Genomic DNA, 27,874 nt, shown 5'->3' on the forward strand with positions numbered 1-27,874 from the left:
TACACAACAATATGTCACGGAGCTAAACAATAAAAATCAGAACTCTATATTTAAACCTCAACACATGTTCATCAAATAATCCAAAAAACTCGTCAAACAATCATTAATCAACTCTAACAAGTTTAGCCAATAACCATAATCATATCAAGAACGAATAGCAAAACATAAGCCATAGAAAACATGTCTCAATTCAGAATTTTAGTATAATCATAAAACACTAAAACCAAAAACAAATAAACAAACCATAAAAACAATTGCTCTTGAACCTTGATTCATGTGTCTCTAAAATCCTTTAAAGCCGCTAGTAGAATTAGTGTAGTGCTCCACAAAAAATTAATAATTCTCTGTCAAAAGAAATTGTTGTGCTGCTCTAAGAAAAAATGCTCTCTAAACGTCCGAATATATGTAGGGTTTGTTTTCTCTTTATGTTTTCTTTTTCTTGTAAAACACACTTAATTCCTTGACGACCCAATCTTTAATAGCTCGATCCATTAAAACATCTGTTACAACCCAAACTTCATACGTCACAGCATGTGCGTTGAATTATTATTGGTATTATAATAGTTAAAATATTTGGTGAGATAAATTTTTAATTTAATGGGATGTTATAACCCGTTTAAAGAAATTCTGGGTTTGGTAAGACCTATACCCGTGACTTTGGGTCAAATGCATGAGAAGCCTCCATTTAAAAATCAAACAAATCTGGTGACTCCAAAAAAGGGGGGAGCGACCACATCGCGACACATAGGATTTTTATGTTTTCGTTTATATATATTATAGATATTTGTTGCATAATATTGATTATGTATAGCAGTTTTATAAATAAAATATCCAGTTATTTATTATTCATATTTAGTTAATGTTTGCTGCTATTATTTATAGATATTATATATATATATATATATATATATTTAAAAAGCATTCACAACTCCTCTCACAATGACAACTGTTCATTCAATTTACAACTTATAATGCTTTGAGTACATTCAATACACACTGATACATACAATCAATACATATATACATTACACACATATAGTTCTGTCATGGGCAAATGGTTACTGGTTAGCTATCGTACTTATCATCATTTGGGAGACATCTGTCTATCTTTACATGTGGAGTTATTTGTGCGATACATGTTCTTCTTCCCATATTTCCATACATGTAATACAGATGCAAAAATATCTCACAATTTCATCATCATCCACCGACTTTGTCGGCGTTTGTGGTATGAGAAATCGATTGCGACCGTCTGCGAGGTGGCTCTCTTGCTCTCCGTGAGCATATGAGGATACAACATTTGTTGCTGTTTTGATCGGATTTCTTTTCGTTTTGGCGTGGCAGAGATTGTCTAAGAGAGTAAGAGGAAGGCGATTTTGGAGTCGTTGATGATTGTGGTGCAATAGAAGGTTTCACTATGGTGCAGATTTCATCCTAATAATTTATACGTATGATTCATTTCTCTTTTTCAAACTTCAATGAGATTCTTTTATCGTTAATGAACATTGATTTGTTTTTGTTTGAAGGCAATTATTGAGGAAGCTAAAACTCCATATGAAAAGGGTAATAGTAATCGATTTGGTGTAACATCCCCAAAATTTTGATCCAAATTTGACAACTTAGGAAAGTTGAGGGATCAAAAATAATCTCAAGATAAGTAATGAGAAAATATTAAATAATGAATTATGAGAAAAATAAGGAAATAAAAAAATATTTCCTAAAACTAAGTATTCTTACATGGAGGAAATAAGTAAAGAGAAAACTCCATCCCACATTGGAAGATGTAAGAAAATGGAAGAACTTTACTAAAGTATAAATAAGAAAGATGGAATCCATCCCACATGGAAAGTGGTAAAGAAATGGAAGCTCTTTATAAGGAAGAGATTTTCCATAGTAATATTCTTTTATGAATATCATGCACCAAGTAGTCGTAGCGGAGGGTGCGTAGCACCCGACGAGCACGCGCAAGCGCTCGGACTCGGACGATGGCGATGGCGATGGCGACGGCGACGGCGAAGGGCGTTGGGCGCAATGTGGCGCTTTGATGGCGCACCTTGCACTTCGCACGCTCGCATCGCCACGAGCCGCTTTAAGAGCCGCCTTAGTATTTTTGGACAACGAGAAATAGACCAGAAGTGACAAGCTATAAAAGACGAGGGACTAAAACTGAAAAATAATATTTAGGGACCCATCGCGCTACGCGATGAGTCCAAGGAGATGGCCATCGAGTACCGCAATGGGCCGTGATGACGCATCAACACGTGTCACACACTGGTGACACGTGGCAGCATGCCATGACACGTGGCAGAATGTGTCAGACCACTTGGCGACACGTGGCACACGTGTCAGGCCACGTGGCGACACGTGGCGTAATCTGAAGAAAGGGGGCATCGCGCTACGCGGTGCCGAGGAAAGTAGGATCCATCGCGTATCGCGATGGGATTCAAAAATGGCTATAAATAGGAGGGGCTACGGGCTCATTCCCATACACCACATCCACAATTTCTCTAGAAAATACTCTATCTCTACCTTGGTTTGCGTGTCGAACACCGTTTTGCATGCCACCGACCCGACAAACATTACATCGTAATCCGTGCCAAATACCCGGTGTTTTCCTCGTAGTGCGTGCCACTCAAGAAACCCGACATTTCCGTCTCGTAATACGTGCAAGACCCGGCGGCCGAGCGTTGCCTCGATTTGCGTGCCAAGGAAGGTGGATCAAGAATGTCTCGATATACGTGCATAGAGTACAAGTGCTGCCCGTATAAACTTAGGATTATCTAACTCCTAATACCCGTGTGAGGTAAGGGGTTCTGCCTAAGTTATTAGTATATTATTATAAATGGCTTAGGCCATAGTCGGAGATATAGCCGAACATTGATTACGACTAAGAATAATATAACTTTTCTTAAGCAAAGGTTATAGTTAAATAAGTATTTCTTTATTATTAAGAAATATGATATTCAAATAATATAGTTTGATTAATGTTTCTTCTTGAAGAAGGAACTCGGTATAGACGTTTCTTCTTGAAGAAGAAACGTAGCATATGATTGGTAAATAAAGAAAGGGACTAAAGGTCCAATATGTTTTGAATAAACAAATGTTTTATCAAGGTTAAAGCTATATGAAATAGACTAAAGGTCTTAAGCTAGATCGTTGATCTAGTTATTTATACAAAGGTTATTCTCGTACTATAGGTCCGAGGTAACAAAGCAAGAAGAAGAATCAGAAAACAGGAATCAGTAAAAGAAACTGATTATAAACAGAAAAGGTGAATACGCCCCCAAACCTTTTATAATGAGTCTGAATGTTTGCATAGGATTTACGAATCCTTAAAACTTTGTGTTACAATAATAAGAAACGGACACTCTGATTAAAAGTATACATGTGTCTGGATCCAAACATACATGGTGACTCGGCATTTCCCCAAGGCCATGCATATCATCAACATGCCTCTGAAGGTCTACGGGACTGTTCAGAGAAATGATATTGTGTATATAAATAATTGTACATGGTACTTAGGGTAATTTGATCCCAATTTAGTTGGGTGCCTAATGAGTAGTCACAAAGGTATTATTGTTGGTTTAACAAAGGTATTGAAAAAGAGATTTTAGCGTCAACGTTATTCACCAGCTTTGTGCTGAAGTATTTTCCCACCCATGTTACAGGGATACAAGAAAAGTTAAGCAAGAAGAAATAGAAGATTGGAGTTATAGTCATTAGATGCTATCTGATGGCTCAAATATTTTATTTGAAAATATTATTATAAATTATATTTTATAAAAAAGAAATGTATTTAAAACATCAAACGGGTATTTAAACCTGAGAGTTTAATAAGTTTTCAAAATAAATGTATTAAAGACTTCCGCTATAAAACCGCAACTCTGATGTATTTACAAAACAGGTACCAACTATTGGTCACACGCCTAGGCCTAAAAGTGGGGTGTGACAGGTTGGTATCAGAGCCATCAATCTTAACGAATTAGGTATTTCATTATACCTAGGCTTTGATTAAGGATAAGTTTTGAAAACTTATTATATTGATTTTGATTCAAGCAACATAGATACTTAGTTGAAAAGTATCTAGAAATCATTTATGGATGAGGTATAACAAATAAGATAGGAACGTCTACCTATCCCTAAATTTAACCTCGCGCAGATGTCCGATTGTCAATCTAGCGAAGAATCTATTAAGCCTCGATCTGGTAAAGGAAAAGGATTTATGGGAACGTCTTTTCTCCCAATTCCTATATCTAGTGATGAAAGTACATGCCAAATAAAAATGGAGGAAGATTCGGATTCCTATGATTCTGACATTCCGCTAGCTCAAATAATTTCCAATCATAACACATATGGAGCAGGATCAAGTAGATCCAAGAAACCAATGATGCCAAAGGAAAAAGAAGTAATGACTTATCCGGAAGAATATATTCAGAAGCCAGAATATTTTCTGGCAACTAAGGATGTTTGCTTTGCTCACAATGAAGAAGCAATGAAAGAAATGGAAGTGGATGAACAAGTAAAGGAGACTATCAAGAAAGATAGCAAGATTAAGAAACTAATCATTCGCTGGAAGAAATAGAACCTTAGTAATTTTAGAGAGTATAATTGTAACTAATAATATGCACTCTTGTAACTATAATAAGATGAATAAAAGATATGTTTTGAATTCTTCGAATATTAGACTTATCTTTTAAAATTTTATTGTAGTATGTCAAGAGAAGAAAGTGCAAACTCTCACAATAGTCCTCCCAAGAAAACTGAAAATGAAGAAAATAAAGATAATGAAATTCCTATCCAATATAAAAAAGGAATTCAAAAGATGATTAAGGAAGCTATGAATGACTTTTCTGCAAGTCAAAGTCAACCAAAATCTAACAATAGAAGTCGAAGTAAGTCCGTTCCTTCAAGAAAGGAGAAAGCTTATGATAGCTCTACGGCTGATAATCAATTAAAGAATAAGAAACGAAAGAAACGAAAGATTAAAAAGGGATGTAACTTTAAGAACTTTAAAGTTTATAATCCCAAGTAATTTCACGGAGATAAAGGAGCCATCACAACCGTGAGGTGGCTTGAGGAGATGGTAACAATAGTGATAACAAGTAAGTGTACTGATGAAGAGAAGATTCAGTATACCGCCTTAATGTTTAAAGGAGAGGCGCATGAGTGGTGGAATGCCCTGTTGATGAGCAAAGGGAGAGAAGTAATGTATAACTTAAGTTGGGAAACATTCAAAGGTCTGATATTAAGGAAATTTTGCCCAACTCAGAAATGGATCGAATTCAAACCGAGTTATGGAATCACAAGGTTTTTGGCACAAATATTAGGGAATATAATACTAAATTCCTAGAATACTGCCGACTGGTTCCACATCTAGTAACTTCGGAATATAACAAAGTAACTCGTTACATATATGGGTTACCAAGAGAAATAAGAGACATGGTACGATCCCATATGCCAGAAACGGTTGATTCGGCTATGGAATTGGCCGGATACTTAATCAACAGCATGATAAGGAATTAAGAAGAAGAAAAGATGAAAGACAAAGAAACTAAGAAACCAAAAGATTTCGGAAAGATAGGAAAAGAAGAAAGTACTCCCAAGCCAGTTTGTAAGACTTGTGGAAGAAAACATACTGGGAAGTGTCGAGTAGAAAATTCGAATAATTGTGCATACTGCAAGAGAGCAGGACACACAATAGATGAATGTCGAAAGAAGTTAGGAGTATGTTTTACATGTGGAGAAACGGGTCACTTTAAGACTGAATGCCCGAAAAGAAAAGCTAATCAAGATTAAAAAATGACAAGATCATATCAAAGAAATGTCAAATAGATTAGCTAATTTTGTATATTAATTGTAACTCGTTTTCAAACGAGAAGTTTTATAATCAAAGAAGGGTATTTAAGTCCCTAAGTTATAAATAAAATATTTTCATATAGATCGTGTTAATACACAAGAATGCTTATATTCATTACCTCTAAAGGATAAACAAGAGGTTCAAAAGTTGAAAAGTTCATGCGAAACTTAGAACAAGAAAACGTTGAGAAAATGTATCATCTAGGAGGATGATATACCAAAAGTTAGAAAATATTTAAATATGCAAGGACATTATATCATCGGAAGGAATTCATTCAAGAGATACAACTGATGGAATATTATAGACCAAAAAGTCAAAGAAAAAGAACCTAAAGATAGTCAAGGAAATATAATCGCTAAGTATAGCGAATATGATTAAAGTCAAAGTACAGGGGTACTGTTAAAATATAGAAAACATCATCGATAGAGATCAACGATAGAATAGATTCGATAGACTGAATCTAAACAACAAGTTAGTGGAATAGATTCAACAGATCAAATCGAAACAACAATGTAGTTAACATCAGTAAATATTTAGAATACATAATGGTAAGGTAAATAGTTAAACACAACTGATCAATGTATATAGAAATTTATATTTACTAATGATATTCTGAACTATTGACTGGTTTTATCATTGAAGGATGTAAGTTAGCAACAAAATAAAGAACCTAGTCAGTCTGCATGCAAAAAGAACCAGATTGGATAGAATCTAATCAACATTTGAAAGGTAAAAACCATTCACACTTAAACCAACGAATCTCGAAGACGAGATTCATTCCAATGTGGGGAGGATGTAACATCCCTAAAATTTTGATCCAAATTTGACAACTTAGGAAAGTTGGGGGATCAAAAATAATCTCAAGATAAGTAATGAGAAAATATTAAATAATGAATTATGAGATAAATAAGGAAATAAAAAAATATTTCCTAAAACTAAGTATTCTTACATGGAGGAAATAAGTAAAGAGAAAACTCTATCCCACATTGGAAGATGTAAGAAAAAGGAAGCACTTTACCAAAGTATAAATAAAGAAGATGGAATCCATCCCACATGGAAAGTGGTAAAGAAATGGAAGTTCTTTATAAGGAAGAGATTTTCCATAGTAATATTCTTTTATGAATATCATGCACCAAGTAGTCGTAGCGGAGGGTGCGTAGCACCCGACGCGCACGCGCAAGCGCTCGGACTCGGACGATGGCGATGGCGAAGGCGACGGCGACGGCGAAGGGCGTTGGGCGCAATGTGGCGCTTTGATGGCGCACCTTGCACTTCGCACGCTCGCATCGCCGCGAGCGGCTTTAAGAGCCGCCTTAGTATTTTTGGACAACGAGAAATAGACCAGAAGTGACAAGCTATAAAAGACGAGGGACTAAAACTGAAAAATAATATTTAGGACCCATCGAGCTACGCGATGAGTCCATGGAGACGGCCATCGCGTACCGCGATGGGCAGTGATGAGGCATCAACACGTGTCACACTCTGGTGACACGTGGCAGCATGCCATGACACGTGGCAGAATGTGTCAGACCACGTGGCGACACGTGGCACACGTGTCAGGCCACGTGGCGACACGTGGCGTAATCTGAAGAAAGGGGGCATCGCGCTACGCGATGCCGAGGAAAGTAGGACCCATCGCGTATCGCGATGGGATCCAAAAATGGCTATAAATAGGAGGGGCTACGGGCTCATTCCCATACCCCACATCAACAATTTCTCTAGAAAATACTCTCTCTACCTTGGTTTGCGTGTCGAACACCGTTTTGCGTGCCACCAACCCGACAAACATTACATCGTAATCCGTGCCAAATACCCGGTGTTTTCCTCGTAGTGCACGCCACTCAAGAAACCCGACATTTCCGTCTCGTAATACGTGCAAGACCCGGCGGCCGAGCGTTGCCTCGATTTGCGTGCCAAGGAAGGTGGATCAAGAATGTCTCGATATACGTGCATAGAGTACAAGTGCTGCCCGTATAAACTTAGGATTATCTAACTCCTAATACCCGTGTGAGGTAAGGGGTTCTGCCTAAGTTATTAGTATATTATTATAAATGGCTTAGACCATAGTCGGAGATATAGCCGAACATTGATTACGACTAAGAATAATATAACTTTTCTTAAGCAAAGGTTATAGTTAAATAAGTATTTCTTTATTATTAAGAAATATGATATTCAAATAATATAGTTTGATTAATGTTTCTTCTTGAAGAAGGAACTCTATATAGACGTTTCTTCTTGAAGAAGAAACGTAGCATATGATTGGTAAATAAAGAAAGGGACTAAAGGTCCAATATGTTTTGAATAAACAAATGTTTTATCAAGTTAAAGCTATATGAAATAGACTAAAGGTCTAAAGCTAGATCGTTGATCTAGTTATTTATACAAAGGTTATTCTCGTACTATAGGTCCGAGGTAACAAAGCAAGAAGAAGAATCAGAAAACAGGAATCAGTAAAAGAAACTGATTATAAACAGAAAAGGTGAATATGCCCCAAACCTTTTATAATGAGTCTGAATGTTTGCATAGGATTTACGAATCCTTAAAACTTTGTGTTATGTTAGGTCCCTTTTAATATGGTCGATTCGGCTTGGATCTCAATCAATCATGTCATAAGTCACACAAAATTTATCGTGTTGACAAGAGAGTTAATGACGGGTTACGATATTTAGAAAGATGACCGTTTGTTAAAGGCGGAATCAATGACAAACATACGGTTGCAATGAATATTCAAAGATAGAAGGCACACACAGGATTCACTCAAAAAAATTCCATTTATATAATGTTCATCATACAAACGGGGTAATCGATTTAGGGTTTATAAGGAATCCTAGGACAGCCGTCACACACAAAATATTCTCAATTAATGTGTCGTGTGTAGTATGTGTGTGTCTGTCTGTGTGTCTCCTCCGTGTCTTCCTGGCGGCGTGCCCTAAATATTCTATTTATAGGCCTGCCAACCTAGGACAGCTGTCATTCCTTCTAGAAACCCTATCCGATAATACATATTCAAATTACATATTCAAAAATAAAACTAAGTGTAAAACAAGTCTTCCGGGTAGGCTTTTCATTAATCTTCAGTCTCCAAGTACGCAGTGTACTCGGCCTTCCTTCAGACTTGGTAAACATAGAAGTGTACTCGAGAATCAGTTTCCGGGTAGACTTTACTTAAAGAATATTTTACCAAGTAAAATATTCACCGAGTAGACTTCAGTCTTCTTGAATTTATCAGACTTTGCCCGATAACTCCTTACGAGCAACCCTGTTCTTCTATGGTCCTGTTCGGCTCTTTGTCATTGAATAACTTATTAGCAAAGCGTACTCGGGAATCACTGTACCTTGCTTGAGCTGAACCTTACTCGATATAACTTAGAAATATTCTCTTAACTCATCAAGTATACTCGGACCATATTTATTAATAAATACCTTGCCCGGTCTTCCAATTACTTGGCTTCTTGGACTTGGTTAACAAAACCTTACTCGGAAGAGTAAAAGACTTAGCTTTGAAGAACAACCCTGCTTAACAAAGTGAAACTTGCTCGGAGATGCCAAATCAGTGATCCTTACTCGGGAAGTCACTAAAAAGCATACCTTGCTCGGATATCCACTTAAGAAGACTATTTGAAGTAAACCTTGCCCGAGAGGCAAAATCTCGTACTCGGCTAAGTAAAAGCTTACTCGAAGGTCCAAGGTTTGCTCGGATTCAATACTTAGCAGTTTCTGAGGAGGTTGAGAAGATTCCAATCTTCCATATTCTTCGTTTAGGTCAAATCTCCTCATTTGGGTCAAACTCTTGACCCAACAATCTCCCCCTAGATTGGAACACCTCAGCTGACCCAAAACACTCTATGGTTACTTACAATTAGCAAAATACACATCAAATTAAAAGTCAAATTTCATAATCAAATTACATAAGCAAAATTACATAAGCAAAAGTTGTCCGAAGACATTACAAAGCAAAGCCTATTCTATCTATTTTGTCTTTTCCTTTCGTTGTAGGCTGCTTGTCTTCTCTGCTGGATTACAGATGCAGCTCTTTCTCTGAAGATATTGAGCACTTGGTAGTGAGTGTGTCCTTCTGGTATCACCAAGTCTCTTATATCTATAAGATCATCATTGTGTAAGCATGTCAGATCTGCATCCTTCTTGATTGTTGCCAAAGCTTTTCCATCAGAGTTCCTCAGCACATAGTAACCAGTGTCTTCTTTGTATTCCACTTCAGTAATTACACCGTTCTTCTGCACTGTATAGTTTGGCCTTCTCATTCTTCTTCCCAAGCTTATACACGTATCCATGTTGGAAAGTGGATTCTGATCTCGGACGCTTATTTGGTAGTTCAGTTCAGCTATGTCCATTCTCTTTAGCTTCTCTGACCTCTTTGATCTGTGAAGTTGAATCTTTCTCCAACTTCTCTTTTCCTTTAAAAACTTGAATCCCTTATCAGCTTCTTCATGCAGGTACTTTGATAAATCATTCATCTGTCTTCCTGCTGATCTGTCCCTGTTTCTGTAGTCATACAAGTGAAGTGTGGCCATTCTTCTTAATTGTTCTTCATTATAATCACGGAAGTCACTTCTGACCACAATCTCCCTTAGCAGCCTGCTCTCCATAATCACTTTGAGGGAATCAGTGACTGAATCATAATACAGCTCTCTGGGTAGATCCACATCAGATTGTGGTCTTATTCTGTGTTGTACTGAGCTGCTTGATTCTCCTATTCCTCCTTGACCTCTTCCTCTAGGAAATCTTTGATGAAATGGAGGTCTGAATGGAATTGATTTCTTGGGCTTTTGAGGTCCCAAGTTGAATGTCTTCACATACATAGCTTCCACCATCTCAGTGGGAAGGTTGGCTATCTCCACAATGTTATGTCCTGCTGCCTCCAGTTCAATCAACATTTTTATCATTCCTGGAGTTCTTGCCAGTTCAGCAGGTACAAATCTGCCATCAGTATAATATCTGGGATTTTCTCCTTCTCTCAAAACCTTTTCCCACTCATCCTTCTGAAGGTAGAAAAGAGTCTTTAAATCCTCTTTCTCTAGCACATTAAAATCTTATTCAGTCATCCCTCTCTTGTTTATCATTATGTTCCTTAGGATGTTGATCATTTCCTCATTATCCCAAGGCATGAATGGTTCATCTTCTGTTTCAGGTTTCACTTCTTCTTGGACAATAGGGATTTCAACATTTGTTACTTTCTCCTTTTCTTTTTCCCTTATTGTTTGAATTCTTCTTTTCTTCCTTGGTGGCTCAATAGTTTTTTTCAGTTTGAATTGTGCTTTCAGCTTGGACCCTTGTAGATTTTTATTTTCTTTTCCTTCTGTTATACTGATCCACAACTGTCTTTTTATCCAAGTTCTTCACAATTTCTGACTTCATGCCTTTCTCCAACAAATATCCACACATTCCATTGAATTTTCTTTTCAGCTCTTCTAACTCAATTTCCTCATTTTCTTTAACACATCTTTCCACCACTTTCTCTCTTTCACTAATGTATAAATCTTGTAGTTCATCAAAAGAGAAATGTGCCAAATCTTTCTCAGAGTAACCATGTCTTCTCAAATAATCTTTGTATTTCTTGGCATCTTTGTTCTTTTGTTCCATCAGTCTTTTGGCTTCAGACATACTCAGCTTAATGTTTGCCCTATGAACATCAGTCATTTCGACTTGTGGGGACATAACATTAGCAGTTGTACCAATTTTCCCTTCATCATTCTCAGGTTTATCATTATTGTCATCATCAGAGTTCTCAGAGTCATCCTCTTCTTCTGTCAGCTCATTCATAGCATCTATCTTTGGTTCATCAGGTGCTGGATGATCTGCTTTATCTCTAGTTGTTACATCAGGGACACCTTGCATATGTTCACCAGGTCTTAGACTTTGTAAAGGTGTAGCCCTGATAGGGCTTTGTTCAAATGTTCTTTTTCTTCTTTGATAAGTCTTTTCAAATCTTCTTTCCGGCCAGTTATCAGTGGGGTTCTTTCTCAAATCCTCTTTTACCTGTTCAGCCCATTTCTTGGCAGCCTTTGAAGCAATTGACTCGCCAATCTCCTCTTCAGGAATTATACCAGTGGCTGGTTCAGCAGCAGTTTCTGATGTTTGACTTTTAGATTGAAACATGCTTACTACCAAAGCCAAAGAGTTGTCCACTTCCTCAACCCTGCTCATTTTGATCAGTTCTTCTATAACTTCTTGTTCAGCCTCATCTTCAGTCAATTCTTTTTCAATGTTGGCTTGTCTGATCAGATTTTCTTGCTCTGCTAATTCTTCTGGAGTCAGTGATAGGGCTATTTTCTCCCTCTCCAAAGGTTCTTTGATTATTCTTTCTTGCTCTTCAAGAGCAGCAGCAGCAGCATCATCTTTAAAAGTTACATCTTTCTCAACATACATAACCGGTTCTTCCTCTGTTGCTATCCCTTTACCCTTTTCTTTCCTCTTTCTCAACTGCTCTTCATCTTCTTCTTCATTAGAAATTTCATACTCATCAATTTATTTGAACAGTTGATCTAATTCAGAATCATGCTCTGCCATCTTGGAACTAGCCTCTTGATCATCTTCTGGCTCAGTGTATACCAGTTCCTCAGTAGTAGCATTCAAACCAGTATTTTCAACAGTCATTTCCTCATCCATGATCTCAGTCAGTTCTTCTGTAAGCACAACCTCCTCATCATCATCGGTTTCTTCTTCTATCACTTCCTTTTCAGTCTCATCACTATTATCATAATTGTTCATTATCATCTTCAAAGAATCAACATTATCAACACTTTCAACATCATCCATGTTTACATCAGTATCATCCATATTCTCCCCCTGTTTTGGGGCAGCTGAGGTCTTCTCAACCTCCTGCGCCAGGGTTCGAATCATCAGTTCAGCATCAGCTAACTTACTCAATAACATTTCATTTTCACTAGTTATCTCTTCATTCTTTCTTCTCAACTCAACATTCTCATCCCTAACCTCCTCAACTTGTCTTTTCAACTCATCATTTTCCAACATCAACTCAACATTTCTTTGGAACATATCAACATGTGGACTTGTAGGGTCTGATGTAGTAAACGGTTCAAAGTCAGGTTGGTTGGTGGTAGGTGTTTGTGGTGTTGGTGATTGATGTGTGTATTGATGTGTGGATGTTTCTGGTTGGTCTAGGGTAAGGGTTTGAGGTGGTGTTTGATGTGGTGAGGTTGGTGGTGGTGATTGTGGTAGTTTTGGAATTGGTTGTTCAAGTTCTTCTCTTTGCTCCCCCTGTTCAGGTGCCATAATCTCCATCTCCAAACCATCTCCACCTTCATTGCCATCAACATCATCATCAGAATCTCCTTCATCACTATCATCATCACCCCCTTCTTCCTCCTCTGAGCTTAGCTCAGGCACAGGCATTATAGCCAAATCATGGTTTAACAACCAAGGTAAGATTTCAAACGGAATATTTGCATTAAAGTTATTAGAGACACCAGGATTTTTTATTCTCTTGTAAGCATCAGGATCTTGCAATTTATGTGTGTCTCCAATTGTTGGTAAATCTTGTAATGTGCTGTTGAATATGATCTGCAGGGATCTTGGGTACTGTAAAAATCTCCTCCTTTCTGGTTTCTTTAGATTCCCCACTAACCCCTCAAAAATCATCTTGGAAAAGTTAAAAGGCAGATCAAAGATAGTTCCAACTGTGGCATTTGCCAGATCATGACTCATCAGAGTCCATGATCCCTTCTTCGGAGCAAATCCATGAATAATATGGTGAATCAGAAATCTGTACAGCATCGAAAACAAACCCTTCTGAAACTGTCCTTCATGGACATTTCCTTGATACCCCATCGTTTTTTTAAAGATTTTCAATAAGTGTTTTGTATTGAAGTTTATGTGGTTGTGATCATCATCGTTCAGTCTTAAGCACCTCCTTATCATTCTTTCTGTGATGTGTATCTCTTGGCTGGCCACGGTTGCTTCTATTCTTTTTCCATCATTATCTTCAATCAACTCTGCTGATCTCCAGAAATCCAAGGAGTGATTTCTGTAAATAATTGGGCTTTCAGTGAGCGCAAAGTTGATGTTCGACCGCGCCATCCACGAAATCATTCGAGCCATTGGTTCATTATCTCGTGTCACTTGTAGTAATGCGCACATATCGTGCTTAGGCTCAAAAACATACGTTGGCTCGTTATCTGCCATATCTGAAATTCACAAACAAACATATTCAAAGTGAAATTAGTCATAAAGTTCAGTACTTTAGATAATTTCAAGTTATAAAAATGAAGAAGAAAGAAAGAAATCTTCATGAACCTGTTCTTCGACAAATTAATAACCTAAACACATAAACAGAGTGTCAGTACTCAAATACATAATCAAGTCACATTACAGTTTAATCGTGATCGGAAAACATAATATTTAATGCTTACCGAGTCGGAATTAGGGGCTGATAAAAATTAGGGTTTGGATTAATGTTGAATTCGATAAGTCGGTTATGTTTTTTAGTGAGTAAGAATTTGCAGTGGAGGGGGAGAGAGAGAGAGAGGGAAATCGTGTTGAAAAATTTTCTTAAGTCCCTCTTTTATACCTTTTTGAAAGTGGGTTTTAAATGCTTTTTGTCATTTTGTGAATCATTAGCTGTCAACCAGTAACATTATCCACTTGATACATTAAAGACATTTTTATTTCATTTAAGTTTATTAGACCTTACTCGAAAGATTAATATATCCAAAGTCTACTCGGTCTACTTCCACTAACAAACCTTACTCGGTCAAACTTTGCTCGGAACATTTTCATTTTGAATATACAAAGTTTGCCCGAATTCTTTTATTTTTAAACCTTGCTCGATCAAGTAAATTAATTTAAAGTTAAGACATAATGAAGAAAGCTTACCCGAAATACTTGATTTCTTGAGAAATAAATCACAAGACTAATAATCAAGCACAGTTATCAAATAAACATTCTTACTAAGAACCAATTAAGATCCTCACAAAGATTTCTCAAATTCAAATTGAAACTTATCTAGCATGAACCCTAATAAGAATCATAATCAAATTTTATCATACTAACTAACATATTCAAACAACGTATTCATTCAAGTATGCTTGTACACATAGTGTGCTCGAGCACTCTTTCAAATGTAAAGTGTGCTCGGACAACAATCTTATGCAAAGTATACCCGAATAACTTTCGTATAGTACAAAGTGTGCTCGAAAAGAAATTCTAGCAGACAGTGTACTCAGAAAGTTAAATTTTTTGAAAATTACCAAGTATATTGAAGGAACACAAGTGTACCCGAAATATAAAGTGTGCTCGGAAAACAAAGTTTGCCCGAAAACACTTGTAATTTCAAAGGAATCGTAAACAGATATATCACAGAGCATGCTCGGAATGAAATTGAACACATAAACATTTAAGTGTGCAATAGTCTAAAATTTCATAGAGCTTGCCCGAAAATCCTATGTTAGCACTTAGCTTGCTAGGAAAAACACATTTAGTCATCAGGTATGCCCTTGCTCGAGGGAACTCAACATATCAAACCATACCCGAAAAATGACAAACTTAAACAGTAACATCTAAGCGTGCCCGGAAAGATTAACAAGCCTTTCCTAACAACATATTCACACAAAGCTTACTCGGTGTACTCACTTAAGTTCACAAAGTTTGATTGGAAACACAATCAGCATATAATATGCATAGCTTACTCGAAACTAGCATATAACATGCATAGCTTGCTCGAAACAAGAATTTCTTGTTAAAAGACAGCTATAACAACACATAATCATCTCAAGACTTCAAGCTTACTCGGGAAAATGAGTGCAACAGTGTACTCTACCCGAAAAGTGTAAACATTTCAAAGTATGCCCGAAAATCATAAAGTTAGTCAGAAATGACTAAGCTTACTCGGAAAGTTTGAAAATTATCAAACCTTACCCGAAACGACATATTCACACATAATCAACTGTTTTGTACTCGGAAAGGTTATAAATCATTAACCTTACCCGAAAATACATATTCAAACAGTTTGTCCTCGAGAAGGTTATAAAGCATCAAACCTTACTCGAACTTACATATTCACACATAATCAACTGTTTTGTACTCGGAAAAGTTATAAATCATTAACCTTACCCGAAAATACATATTCAAACAGTTTGTGCTCGAGAAGGTTATAAAGCATCAAGCCTTACTCGAACTTACATATTCAACCTATTTTAGGCAAAATGCAACACTTTTTGACTTAAACTTGTCAGAGACATTTCTAAGTTATGTATTATTTCAGAACATAGTTTAAGTGCAAATGGTGCATTTAGAGATCAAATTTCAGTTATAATTCATTTCAAAACAATATCTTTAATAAACTGAAAAGATCTCAGGAATGGGATCATATTGACTAAGTAGCTATCTCATTACTTTACTCTCAGCATTATTATGACAACTTAGATAGGTTAACAGCAGGTATAAACTTAGCATGATTTTCATCTCTTTGGTGATATGATTAAAGTTCAATTTGAGCATAATGCAATAATGGTCAACACTGTGCTATAATGCCTCATATCTCTTCTCAAAGCTTATTTGGCTTTCCCCAGATCACCCCAATTTGACTCCAACCTCCTGTATTTGGTCAAAAATAGTTTTTGTATGACAGAACTTATTGTATTTTTATATTTTTAGATTCAAACATATATAGAGGTTGAACGTTGGACTTACAGTTAGCAACATGCCTTTCATTCAAGATGAGACAGATTTTGCCAGCATCTTTGTAGTTCTTGTTGTAACCCTCTTGTTTGATAAAATATTTAAAACACTCATCAACTTTTGGTTGATTTATTCATTCTTCCCCTAGTTTTTGATATTTTCTCAAATTTTCTTAAAGTATGTTCTTTGTCATATTTAAAAATGTTTCATTTTGGTTGACCAAATAACAACATGCTCGTGTATGACTGGGTAATCACTTTTCTGCCATATCATTCGGAGAGATCTATCTTGAGACATGCAAAACAACTATGCATCTCCACATAAATATTAGCATATTCATTGTGTTTATATCACCTTAGATTTTACATCATCATGGGAAAGCAACCATACATGTTAATGACTATACTAAGGTCTTTTTTTAGCCTATTAATTCCATATGATCAGCTAAGTAGTCAATGTACTATCATTTCCAAAAAAAATACAGTTTAATATTCAATCACCCCAATATCTCTTGATTATCAGGTTAATGACTATCCTTTTTGACCAAAAATGGTCAACAGGACCAAACATACATGTGAGTATATGTCCTTTCAAAGTCAGAGTTATTGACATAGTTTTAAGTGAAGGAAGAAGAAACAAGTCATTATTGCCCCAAATGCATTCAGTTTTCAGGTTAATGGCTATCATTTGAATCTATAGAGATTTAAGGACCAAACATACACAAGTATATGTCCTTCCAACTGGGCAAATGACATAATTTTCAGTAAAAACAACTACTTGAGACTTTTCTTTAAAAAATCCTTCTTTTAAGCTTCTTAAAAGCTTGAACTGAATAATCTTATCATATCTCGTCACCATTAATCAACTTGCTCATGTTTTGACCAAAATATTGTATTTATGCAAAATTCATTATAAAATTCATTGAACCACTTAATTTTGACATAAAACACATTTTGACACAAACAGTTGCATTACACACTCAAATCTTAATCATTCTTAACATCATCAAGAAAATTAGACTGTACTAACATTCAATGTCTATCCTATCTTAACATCATCAGAAGATCAGATTAAAAATATATTCAAGTAACCATAAACATGTGATTACTCATGACATCATATAAGCATTCAATTTCACCTAAACAGATCAAACTACTTATCATAACATCAGATCAGTTAACATGATCGTCAAGAATTATCATCAATTTCAAACAAATTGCACAGATAGTTACTTAAGCACCTATCAGTTAACTTCAAAACAGTGACATAATCAAAACATATTCAATCAACATTCAGTTGAAACATATTCAATATGTGTAATCTCTAATAAAAGAATCAGTTATCACAGAGAGACACACATAGAAATAGTTAAGTCACATAACTTTTATCATACTCAGTAACATATTCAGCAACATATTTAGCAACATATTCAGCAAGTGCAACCTCTTCTAAAATATTCAAGTATCACATAGAGGTACACAACCAAGCACACATCTTTAATCAGATTTCATCAGAGTTGATCATCCCCAGGGCTTTCAAAAGAAAGTTGAACCTGGTTCTATCAAGTGGTTTGGTGAATAGGTCAGCCAAATTATCACTTGTATCAACTCTTTGCATTTCAATCAAACCTTTTTCACTGCAATCTCTGATGAAGTGATGTCTGATTTCAATGTGCTTTGTCTTAGAATGTTGCACATGATTCTTAATAGTAAAATATGCAGCAGTATTATCAATAAGAATATGGGTGTTTAGAAAATTCAAACCATAGTCCAGCATCTGATTTTGAATCCAGAGAACTTGTGCACAGCAGGCGGATGCAGCAACATATTCAGCTTCTGCAGTGGAGATTGATACTGTAGTCTGTTTCTTGCATTGCCATGACACTAGCCTTTCTCCCAAAAACTGGCATCCCCCTGATGTTGACTTTCTACTCATATTGCATCCATCATAATCACTGTCTATATATGCAATCAGATCAAAGGATTGGTTCTTTGGATACCAAATCCCTAAGTCTGGTCTTCCCTTCAAGTATCTGAATATTCTTTTAACAACATTCATATGGGAGACTTTTGGATTTGACTGGAACCTTGCACATACACACACAGCAAACATGATATCTGGTCTTGTTGCAGTCAGATACATCAGAGATCCAATCTTGGCTCTGTATTCATGTTCATCTACTGACTCCCCCTTTTCATCAGCAATCATCTTTTCTTTGGTGTCCATTGGAGTTGAAGCAGTCTTGTAATCATGACAGTTGAACTTGTTCAAAATGTCCTGCACATATTTAGTTTGGTGAATGAAGATCCCTTCAGCCTTTTGTAGAACTTGCAGTCCCAGAAAGAAGTTCATTTCACCCATGGAACTCATGCTATACTTGGATTTCATCACCCCTTCAAACTCCAAACACATAATTTCATTTGTAGATCCAAAGATGATATCATCAACATAGACTTGTAAAAGCAGCAAATCTGACCCTTTTCTTCTGTAGAAGAGTGTCTTGTCAATGGCTCCCCTTGTGAAACCATTTTCAAGTAAATGAGTTGATAGCTCATCATACCATGCTCTAGGAGCCTGATGCAATCCATAAAGGGCTTTGTTTAACTTATACACCCTGTTTGGATACATTGGATCCTCAAAACCTGGCGGCTGAGCTACATACACTTCTTCACCAATCTTTCCATTTAGGAATGCAGATTTAACATCAAGCTGGAATACTCTTATGTTCTTTGAGGCAGCATATGCAAGGAAAATTCTTATGGCTTCCAGTCATGCAACTGGTGCAAACACTTCCTCAAAGTCTATCCCTTCTTCTTGAAGACATCCCAGTGCTACAAGTCTTGCTTTGTTCTTAATCACCAAACCCCTTTCATCCTTTTTGTTTCTGAACACCCATTTGGTTCCAATTTCATATCTGTCATGTGGCTTGTCTACAAGATCCCACACATGTAAATCTATAAACTGGGCCAATTCCTCTTGCATAGCCTCTACCCAACTATTGTCTTTTAAGGCTTGAGCAATATTCTTTGGTTCTAATTGGGATAGAAAGCAAGAGTACAGACAGATGTTTGCTATTTCAGAATGACTCCTTGTTACTCTTTCATGCAAGTCACCAATGATATTTTCAGCAGGATGATTCTTTTCAACAGTAAGAGTTTGTATTATCATATTTGTAGACAAATTTGTGTCAAGATTTGATTCATTAAGTTCAGGTTCTTCAATGATCAAATCAGCTTCTGCATCATGAAACTCTGGTGCTTCATCATTGGTTTGTCCTTAAGTAGATGCACCATTGTTTCCCATATTCAAGCTTTGAAACAAGTCTTGAAATCTTGCTGTGGAAGCATTCTCATCTTCATTTGATTGGTTGCATGTGTCACTCCCATTTTGAACATAATCATTTTGTACATTTGAAATGTCCTGATTGTTTACTTCCTCATCTTGTTCAATGGCATTGCTTGAGGAGCTTTTCACAAAAGTATATTCCTTTTCTTTTCTTGCAACCTTTTTCCACAATTCTTCCAAGTCCAGTTCTTTCTTCTTGCTCTCTTCAACATGAGTACTGGTCTTATAGAATGAATCATCAAAGTTTTTATAATAAATCTTGAATGACTTGATTAACTTTTCATGATCAAACAGCCATGTTGCACCACTGACTGTGTTGAATTGATTTTCATTAAAAATGATGTCAGATGACTCTATCACACTCATGTGATCTTTCACATAAACTCTGTATGCCTTTGAGTGAGTAGAATATCCAACAAAGAAACAATCTAGTGACTTAGTTTGAAACTTGTTCAAATAATCTCTAGTGTTCAATAGAAAACATTTGCAACCAACGGGCTTGAAAAACTTGATGTAAGGCTTTCTATTATTGAAAATTTCATATGGAGTCTTGTTATGCCTTTTGTTTACAAGTACCCTGTTCTGAACATAACATGATGTATTGATTGCTTCAGCCCAAAAAGTGACAGGCAGATTTGCATCAGTCATCATGGTTCTGGCAGCTTCTATCAAAGTTCTGTTTCTTCTTTCTGCCACACCATTTTGTTCAGGAGTTCTAGGAGCTGTAAATTGTTGAAATATTCCTTTCTTTGTGCAGAATTCTTCCATAACTCCATTTTTGAACTCTGTACCATTGTCACTTCTCATCATTTTGACTTTCTTATTCAGCTTGTTCTCAATCATTGTAACACAACCCATAATCAACTCAGCAGACTCATCCTTGGTACTTAGGAAATAGACCCAAGTATATCTAGAATAGTCATCAATGATCACCAGACAGTATCTTTTATTTCCAATACTTGGCACACTCACAGGACCAAAAAGATCCATGTGAAGTAACTCAAGTGGTTGATCAATTGAATTGATGAGCTTTGTCTTATGAGTAGACTTGTGTTGTTTTCCCTTTTGACATGAGTCACAGTGATCATCTAACTTAAATTCTCTTGTAGGTAAACCAATCACATGTTCACCCTTGACCAGTCTATTCATGTTCTTTAAGTTTACATGACACAATTTCCTATGCCACAATTTTGATTCATTTTCAGTGGCTTTAGAGACAAAACATGCACCACCTCTTGAAATGGCTTCTTTCATATTTAACTCATATAAGTTGCCATTTCTGGGTGCCATCATCTTAATCATCTCAGGTGGAATTACAAACTCAGGTTTTAAGATGAAGCAATGAGTATCATCAAAACTAACTTTGTAACCTTTATCACACATCTGTGATATGCTCAGAAGATTGTATTGAAGTCCCTCAACATGAAACACATTATCAAATGACACCTTTCCATTTTTCAAGATTCCTTTTCCCACAATCTTTCCACCATTTTCATCACTCCCGAAAGCAACAGGACCTTCATATTTCTCTTCATAGTTCACAAGTGACCTCTTGTCACAAGTCATGTGCCTAGAACAACCACTATCCATATACCATATATCATTCAATGGAGTGGCCTGTTCCTGCACAAAGAGAAATTTGATTAGTTAAGTGATGAGGTGCAAGCTTCATCAACTTGTAACTTATCAGTGTCAATTTCAGTGGCAGCCTTGGAAGTGAGTGTTGTAGGTTCAGAATATGCATGAGTGATTTTCAGATTATCAGAATGATCAGTTTCATAGCCACATTCTTTTGGTGTTTTGAAAAGTGAAACTGAACATTGAGGCTCAACTGAGTCAGTGACATTCTCTTTCAAGACATTGTCCTATGTTTCTGAGTAGTCACTTATATCAGTCACAGCTTCAATTTTAGTTTCTGTTTTAGGTTTCCAAGTGAAACCTTGTGGTTCATATCCATGTTTCATCAAGAACTTCTCATCACCAGTCAGTTCATTTGGTTTTATCCTTTGATAAATTTCTTTCCTTCTTGTCTTCTCACTATTAGATGATTCTTGAGACTCATCAGACTTAACTGATTCAAAGTCTTGATTAATCTTCAATAACTGATTTTTCTTCTTTGTCATCTTCTTGTGCTTCTGTGGTGACTTACTTCTTCCTACAGTCTCAGTTACTTGTTTCTTTTCTTTGATTTCAGCATTCTCTTTAATTCTTGACTTCTTTCCACACAGATTTCCTTTTCCCAAATACATTTCATACTTCTCTTTGTACAGAACAAAGTCTTGACCATACATTTTTCCATCTGGTACATGAAATGGTTTGAGTTTGAATCTCTCATGGCATGAATCTGTGTGGTGACCATATTCATCACACCTTTTGCACCAAACCTTTCCTTTGAAGACTTCATGTTCTTTTGGTTTCTTGAATCTTTCACTTGGCTTAGGTGTATTGACTCCTAAAGTTTTCTGATTTTTCAAACCATCAAAGTCAATTGAAAAAGGAACAAATTCCTCAATCTTGATGTCTTGTCTTTCAACATTGCTTTTGACAAAGACAATCTTCTTCATAATCATAGGTTCTTCATCACTGCTTTCTCTAACCCTTGAATGTCTTTTCTCATATTCTTCCATTGTCTCCACTTCTCCAACATCCAACACTTCATGACTAGAAAAGATTGGATAAACTGGGATAAAGTTTTCTGTATCAATCTTTTCATTTACCTTCTTCTTCTTGTTGTTCTGCTTTATCCTATTCAATACAGTCTTGCTTGGTGGTCTGACTGCATGGTAGTTTATCTTCCTCCTTTCACAGATGTCAAAAGAGACATGTTCCCTTTTAATGTTATCATTTTGCGTCTTTAATTTTGGTGGGACTGGTGGATACTTTAGAAGTTTATCAACAGATTCAGGTTTTTTATACTTTCTTCCTTTTTCAGCAGCTTGAATTTCCTTTTCAGTAATTTGATCACTCAAATCACTCAGATCATCTTGATCTAACTCATCTGAATCAAAGTCATCCTCAGAGACTTGAACTCCAATTGACTTTTCCTTTTTCACTTCTTTCTTAATCACAAACTCTCCATCTTCATTCACTTCTACTTTTTTGTATAAATCAACAAATTCTTCCATGTCTTGAAAGACATCTTTGAATTGTTGTAAGTATGCATCTCTTTTCTCTTTGTCAACTTTTGGCATAAAGTTGTTGTTGAATGGAGGTGGAACTGTCTTGTATTTGTCCTGTTCTTTCACTTGATTCAGTATTCCACATATGTTGCCAGTTGAGACCAAATTCTTAAGAAATTCAGTTTCAACCTTTAGTCTTGTGTTTTGCACCTTTTCTTCAACCAACATCTTCTTTAAACCATCAATCTCAGTGATGTATCTGGTTTGAGTTCTGTAGATGATCATGCAATCATCTTCAAGGCTCTTAATCTTTTCATCACTAATCATTTCACTTGCTTCATACTCATTTATGATACTTTGCTTTCTAAAACACTCACCTTCCAGCTTGCCTACTTTTGTTTTTAGTTCACTAATAAGTTCATTCAAATCAACTGTAGGAGCAGAGTATACCTGAGAGGAGGTTCCCTTTTCTTTCTCAATTATGGCCATGAATGTCACATTTGCCTTCCTGATATCATCAGCAATATCCTCTTCATGACTGCTCCAATCAAAACTTCCTTCATGTTGTGTAGTCACAGCCACATTTCCTTGATTTCTGATCTGATTTTGATTTGCTGGAATAGTGTTGTTTTGACTATTTTGAGTTGCTTGAAGGTTTTGATTGTGATTCATTTGAGGCTGAAATCCTTGACTCTGTTGCATACCCTATTGTTGATTGTTCATCTGAGGCTGAAAGTTGTTGAAGTTTGGATTGTAACTGCTGATGTTATTGAAGTTGTTCATTTGATTACTGTTGTGGTTGAATCTTAGCTGATTTTGCTGGTAATGTTGCTGACTTCTTGACTGATTCTGTTGATATTGATGCTGACCTCCTGGTTGTTGATTCTGGAATTGATTCATTTAAAAATTTCTTGGTTGATTGCATTCTCTTGCAAAATGACGAGGTTGCTGACAATTGTAGCATATTGCTTTTGACTTGTCAAAACCAATCCTGTCATTAGGACCAGAAACCAGAGTTCTGCCAGTTCTGTTATACAGCCTTCTACTTCTCAAACCCAACATGGCAGCTTGCCATTTCAAATCCATGTCTTCTAAGTCATCTGCATCAATTTGTTCTAAATCATCTTGAACCACACTTGTGTGAATCATGTTCTTTGCAACAAATGCATTATAAGACTCAGTGAACATAGACAACAAAGCTTGTGTTTCATTGTTTTGAACATGTCCTGTTACAGGGTTAGTAACATTTCCACTAGACATAGAGGCAGAGTCAGAATCATCAATTAGTTGCACATTGAACCTCTGCTGATTTCCTTGAGTGCTTGTGCTACCCCCAATGAAAGATTTTGGAGTCACAACATTATGTTCAGCTGGTTCTTTTATGATGGGAATTTGTTGTTGGTTCTTTGTTGACAGGTTTCCCATAGGGGCAATCAATGCATTTGAAATATTGAAGCTTGGTCTATCTTCCTTAATCATTTCATTCTCAATCATTTCAAGTTCAGCAGCTTGAAGAAAACATACCACATCATCCAATTTCAATTCATTGAAATTCTGCTTTTGAAGGATGAATTTGCAAGCAGTATACCATTCTTTTGGCATTGAGTTGAGCAACTTTGTATTCAAATCAAAGTCAGTCATTACATAATCAGTTGTTCTCAACTCATTCACAATACTCAGAAAACGTTCTAGTATTGATTTCAACCTTTCTCCATCCCTATATTTGAATCTTTCCAACTGTTGCTTCAATCTTTGCTTCTTTATGTTTTTCAGTTCTGAGTTCCCTTCATACATCTCAAGGATGGCATCATACATTTGTTTGGCAATTGTGTGATGAGCCACCTTGGTCAGTATCTCCCATGACAAACCTAGCTTAATCATAGCCAATGCTTTGTCATCCACCTTTCTCATCTTTTCTCTTACAGCAGCAGTTGTAGTAGCATTTGCACCTTCTTCTACAGTAGTTTGCGGACCATTCTTGATAGAGTTCCACATGTCAATGTCATTGTAGCATACGGCTGCTTCAAAGAGTACCTTCCATTTGATAAAGTTTTCCTGTCCATACAACCTTGGTATCTTGTTAGTAGACACCTCTTGTTCCTCATATCCAGACATTTTGAGAAATCAAAAATCAGTTTCTTTAATAAAAAGTTTTTCACAATAATCAGATCTGAAATTGACTGCTCAGATCTGATGTGTCTGATGTGATTAGAACAAGAGTTAGATACAAAGATTAAAACTTTAACTTAAACAAGGAAAAGAAGACACCGTAAATTGTAGATCTGGAAGAAAAATGAAGAACAGGGCTGCTGACGTCACTAATCAATCGAACAGTGCTCTGCTTACGTCATTCTTCTTCAAATCTTCAATCAGCAACACTCTTTCTAAAAATAGCAGTAATCAGCTCTGATACCACTTGTCAGATCCCTTTTAATATGGTCGATTCGGCTTGGATCTCAATCAATCATGTCATAACTCACACAAAATTTATCGTGTTGACAAGAGAGTTAATGACAGGTTACTATATTTAGAAAGATGACCGTTTGTTAAAGGCGGAATCAATAACAAACATGCGGTTGCAATGAATATTCAAAGATAGAAGGCACACACAGGATTCACTCAAAAGATTTCCATTTATATAATGTTCATCATACAAACGGGGTAATTAATTTAGGTTTATAAGGAATCCTAGGACAGCCGTCACACAAAATATTCTCAATTAATGTGTCGTGTGTAGTATGTGTGTGTCTGTCTGTGTGTCTCCTCCGTGTCTTCCTGGCGGCGTGCCCTAAATATTCTATTTATAGGCCTGCCAACCTAGGACAGCTGTCATTCCTTCTAGAAACCCTATCCGATAATACATATTCAAATTACATATTCAAAAATAAAACTAAGTGTAAAACAAGTCTTCCGGGTAGGCTTTTCATTAATCTTCAGTCTCCGAGTACGCAGTGTACTCGGCCTTCCTTCAGACTTGGTAAACATAGAAGTGTACTCGAGAATCAGTTTCCGGGTAGACTTTACTTAAAGAATATTTTACCAAGTAAAATATTCACCGAGTAGACTTCAGTCTTCTTGAATTTATCAGACTTTGCCCGATAACTCCTTACGAGCAACCCTGTTCTTCTATGGTCCTGTTCGGCTCTTTGTCATTGAATAACTTATTAGCAAAGCGTACTCGGGAATCACTGTACCTTGCTTGAGCTGAACCTTACTCGATATAACTTAGAAATATTCTCTTAACTCATCAAGTATACTCGGACCATATTTATTAATAAATACCTTGCCCGGTCTTCCAATTACTTGGCTTCTTGGACTTGGTTAACCAAACCTTACTCGGAAGAGTAAAAGACTTAGCTTTGAAGAACAACCCTGCTTGACAAAGTGAACCTTGCTCGGAGATGCCAAATCAGTGATCCTTACTCGGGAAGTCACTAAAAAGCATACCTTGCTCGGATATCCACTTAAGAAGACTATTTGAAGTAAACCTTGCCCGAGAGGCAAAATCTCGTACTCGGCTAAGTAAAAGCTTACTCGAAGGTCCAAGGTGTGCTCGGATTCAATACTTAGCAGTTTCTGAGGAGGTTGAGAAGATTCCAATCTTCCATATTCTTCGTTTAGGTCAAATCTCCTCATTTGGGTCAAACTCTTGACCCAACATGTTACAATAATAAGAAACGGACACTTTGATTAAGAGTATACATGTGTCTGGATCCAAACAAACATGGTGACTCGGAATTTCCCCGAGGCCATGCATATCATCAACATGCCTCTGAAGGTCTACGGGACTGTTCAGAGAAATGATATTGTGTATATAACTAATTGTACATGGTACTTAGGGTAATTTGATCCCAATTTAGTTGGGTGTCTAATGAGTAGTCATAAAGGTATTATTGTTGGTTTCACAAAGGTATTGAAAAAGAGATTTTAGCGTCAACGTTATTCACCAGCTTTTTGCTGACGTATTTTCCCACCCATGTTACAGGGAAACAAGAAAAGTTAAACAAGAAGAAATAGAAGATTGGAGTTATAGTCATTAGATGCTATCTGATGGCTCAGATATTTTATTTGAAAATATTATTATAAATTATATTTTATAAAAAAGAAATGTATTTAAAACATCAAACGGGTATTTAAACCCGAGAGTTTAATAAGTTTTCAAAATAAATGTATTAAAGACTTCCGCTATAAAACCTCAACTCTGATGTATTTACAAAACAGGTACCAACTATTGGTCACACGCCTAGGTCCCAAAGTGGGGTGTGACATTTGGCGAGCAATGACTTTGTAAATACCAAATTATTTTCATATGGGCCAAATCAAATTCTTTGATTTATAAAGTTTGTACTCTTATCAGCCAATTGATCGTGATAAGTCGATTGTAATTGAACCTGTTTTTAAAATTGTAGGATGATTATGTTGCTACTGTTGATGAGGAACTAAAGAACGAATCTCTGGAATTTTTTTCGATTTCTTCTCAGCCTGTTAATGGTTAGTTAAAATGAGTTGACTTAATTATTATATCGAATCCACATATAACCTTCCTTGATGCAATATTTTTAGTGCTCGCTTTAGCTTTTTCTTCCTTGATGCAATAATATTAGTGCTCACTTAGTCACTTTAGTTTTTTATGACACCGTAAGTCGACTGCTTAGGTAAAATTTTGTGTTACCCAGATTAGGTGATATTTGATGAATTACACATGTGCATAATATATTCACCACCAGCTGGACACACGAGCTTCGTAAGTTCGTATCTTTGTCTGTCATGTGGAAACGTGCACTTAGACGTAGGGATCCATATGTAAACATAGTATCAATTTAGTTTAATAGTCAACGAATTCTCTAAGGTGTTAAGTTGCGCTAATCATTTGGTTAGGTGGATTCGACCAACTCTT

The 27,874-nt window shown here is 36.4% G+C and overlaps 1 long non-coding RNA gene across 1 annotated transcript; it reads left to right on the forward strand.

The window, feature by feature from the left end:
• The first annotated feature begins 906 nt into the window (after window positions 1-906).
• On the forward strand, window positions 907-27,697 carry LOC143631489 (uncharacterized). Its single transcript, XR_013153366.1, has 3 exons — window positions 907-1,448; window positions 1,527-1,581; window positions 27,387-27,697. It is a non-coding gene; the product is annotated as an uncharacterized LOC143631489 (long non-coding RNA).
• Window positions 27,698-27,874: the final 177 nt, after the last annotated feature.

Source organism: Bidens hawaiensis, unplaced genomic scaffold (assembly GCF_021521415.1).
Source record: "Bidens hawaiensis isolate Kalapana, Puna unplaced genomic scaffold, B.hawaiensis_p1.1 tig00006085_1, whole genome shotgun sequence".
NCBI lineage: Eukaryota > Viridiplantae > Streptophyta > Magnoliopsida > Asterales > Asteraceae > Bidens > Bidens hawaiensis.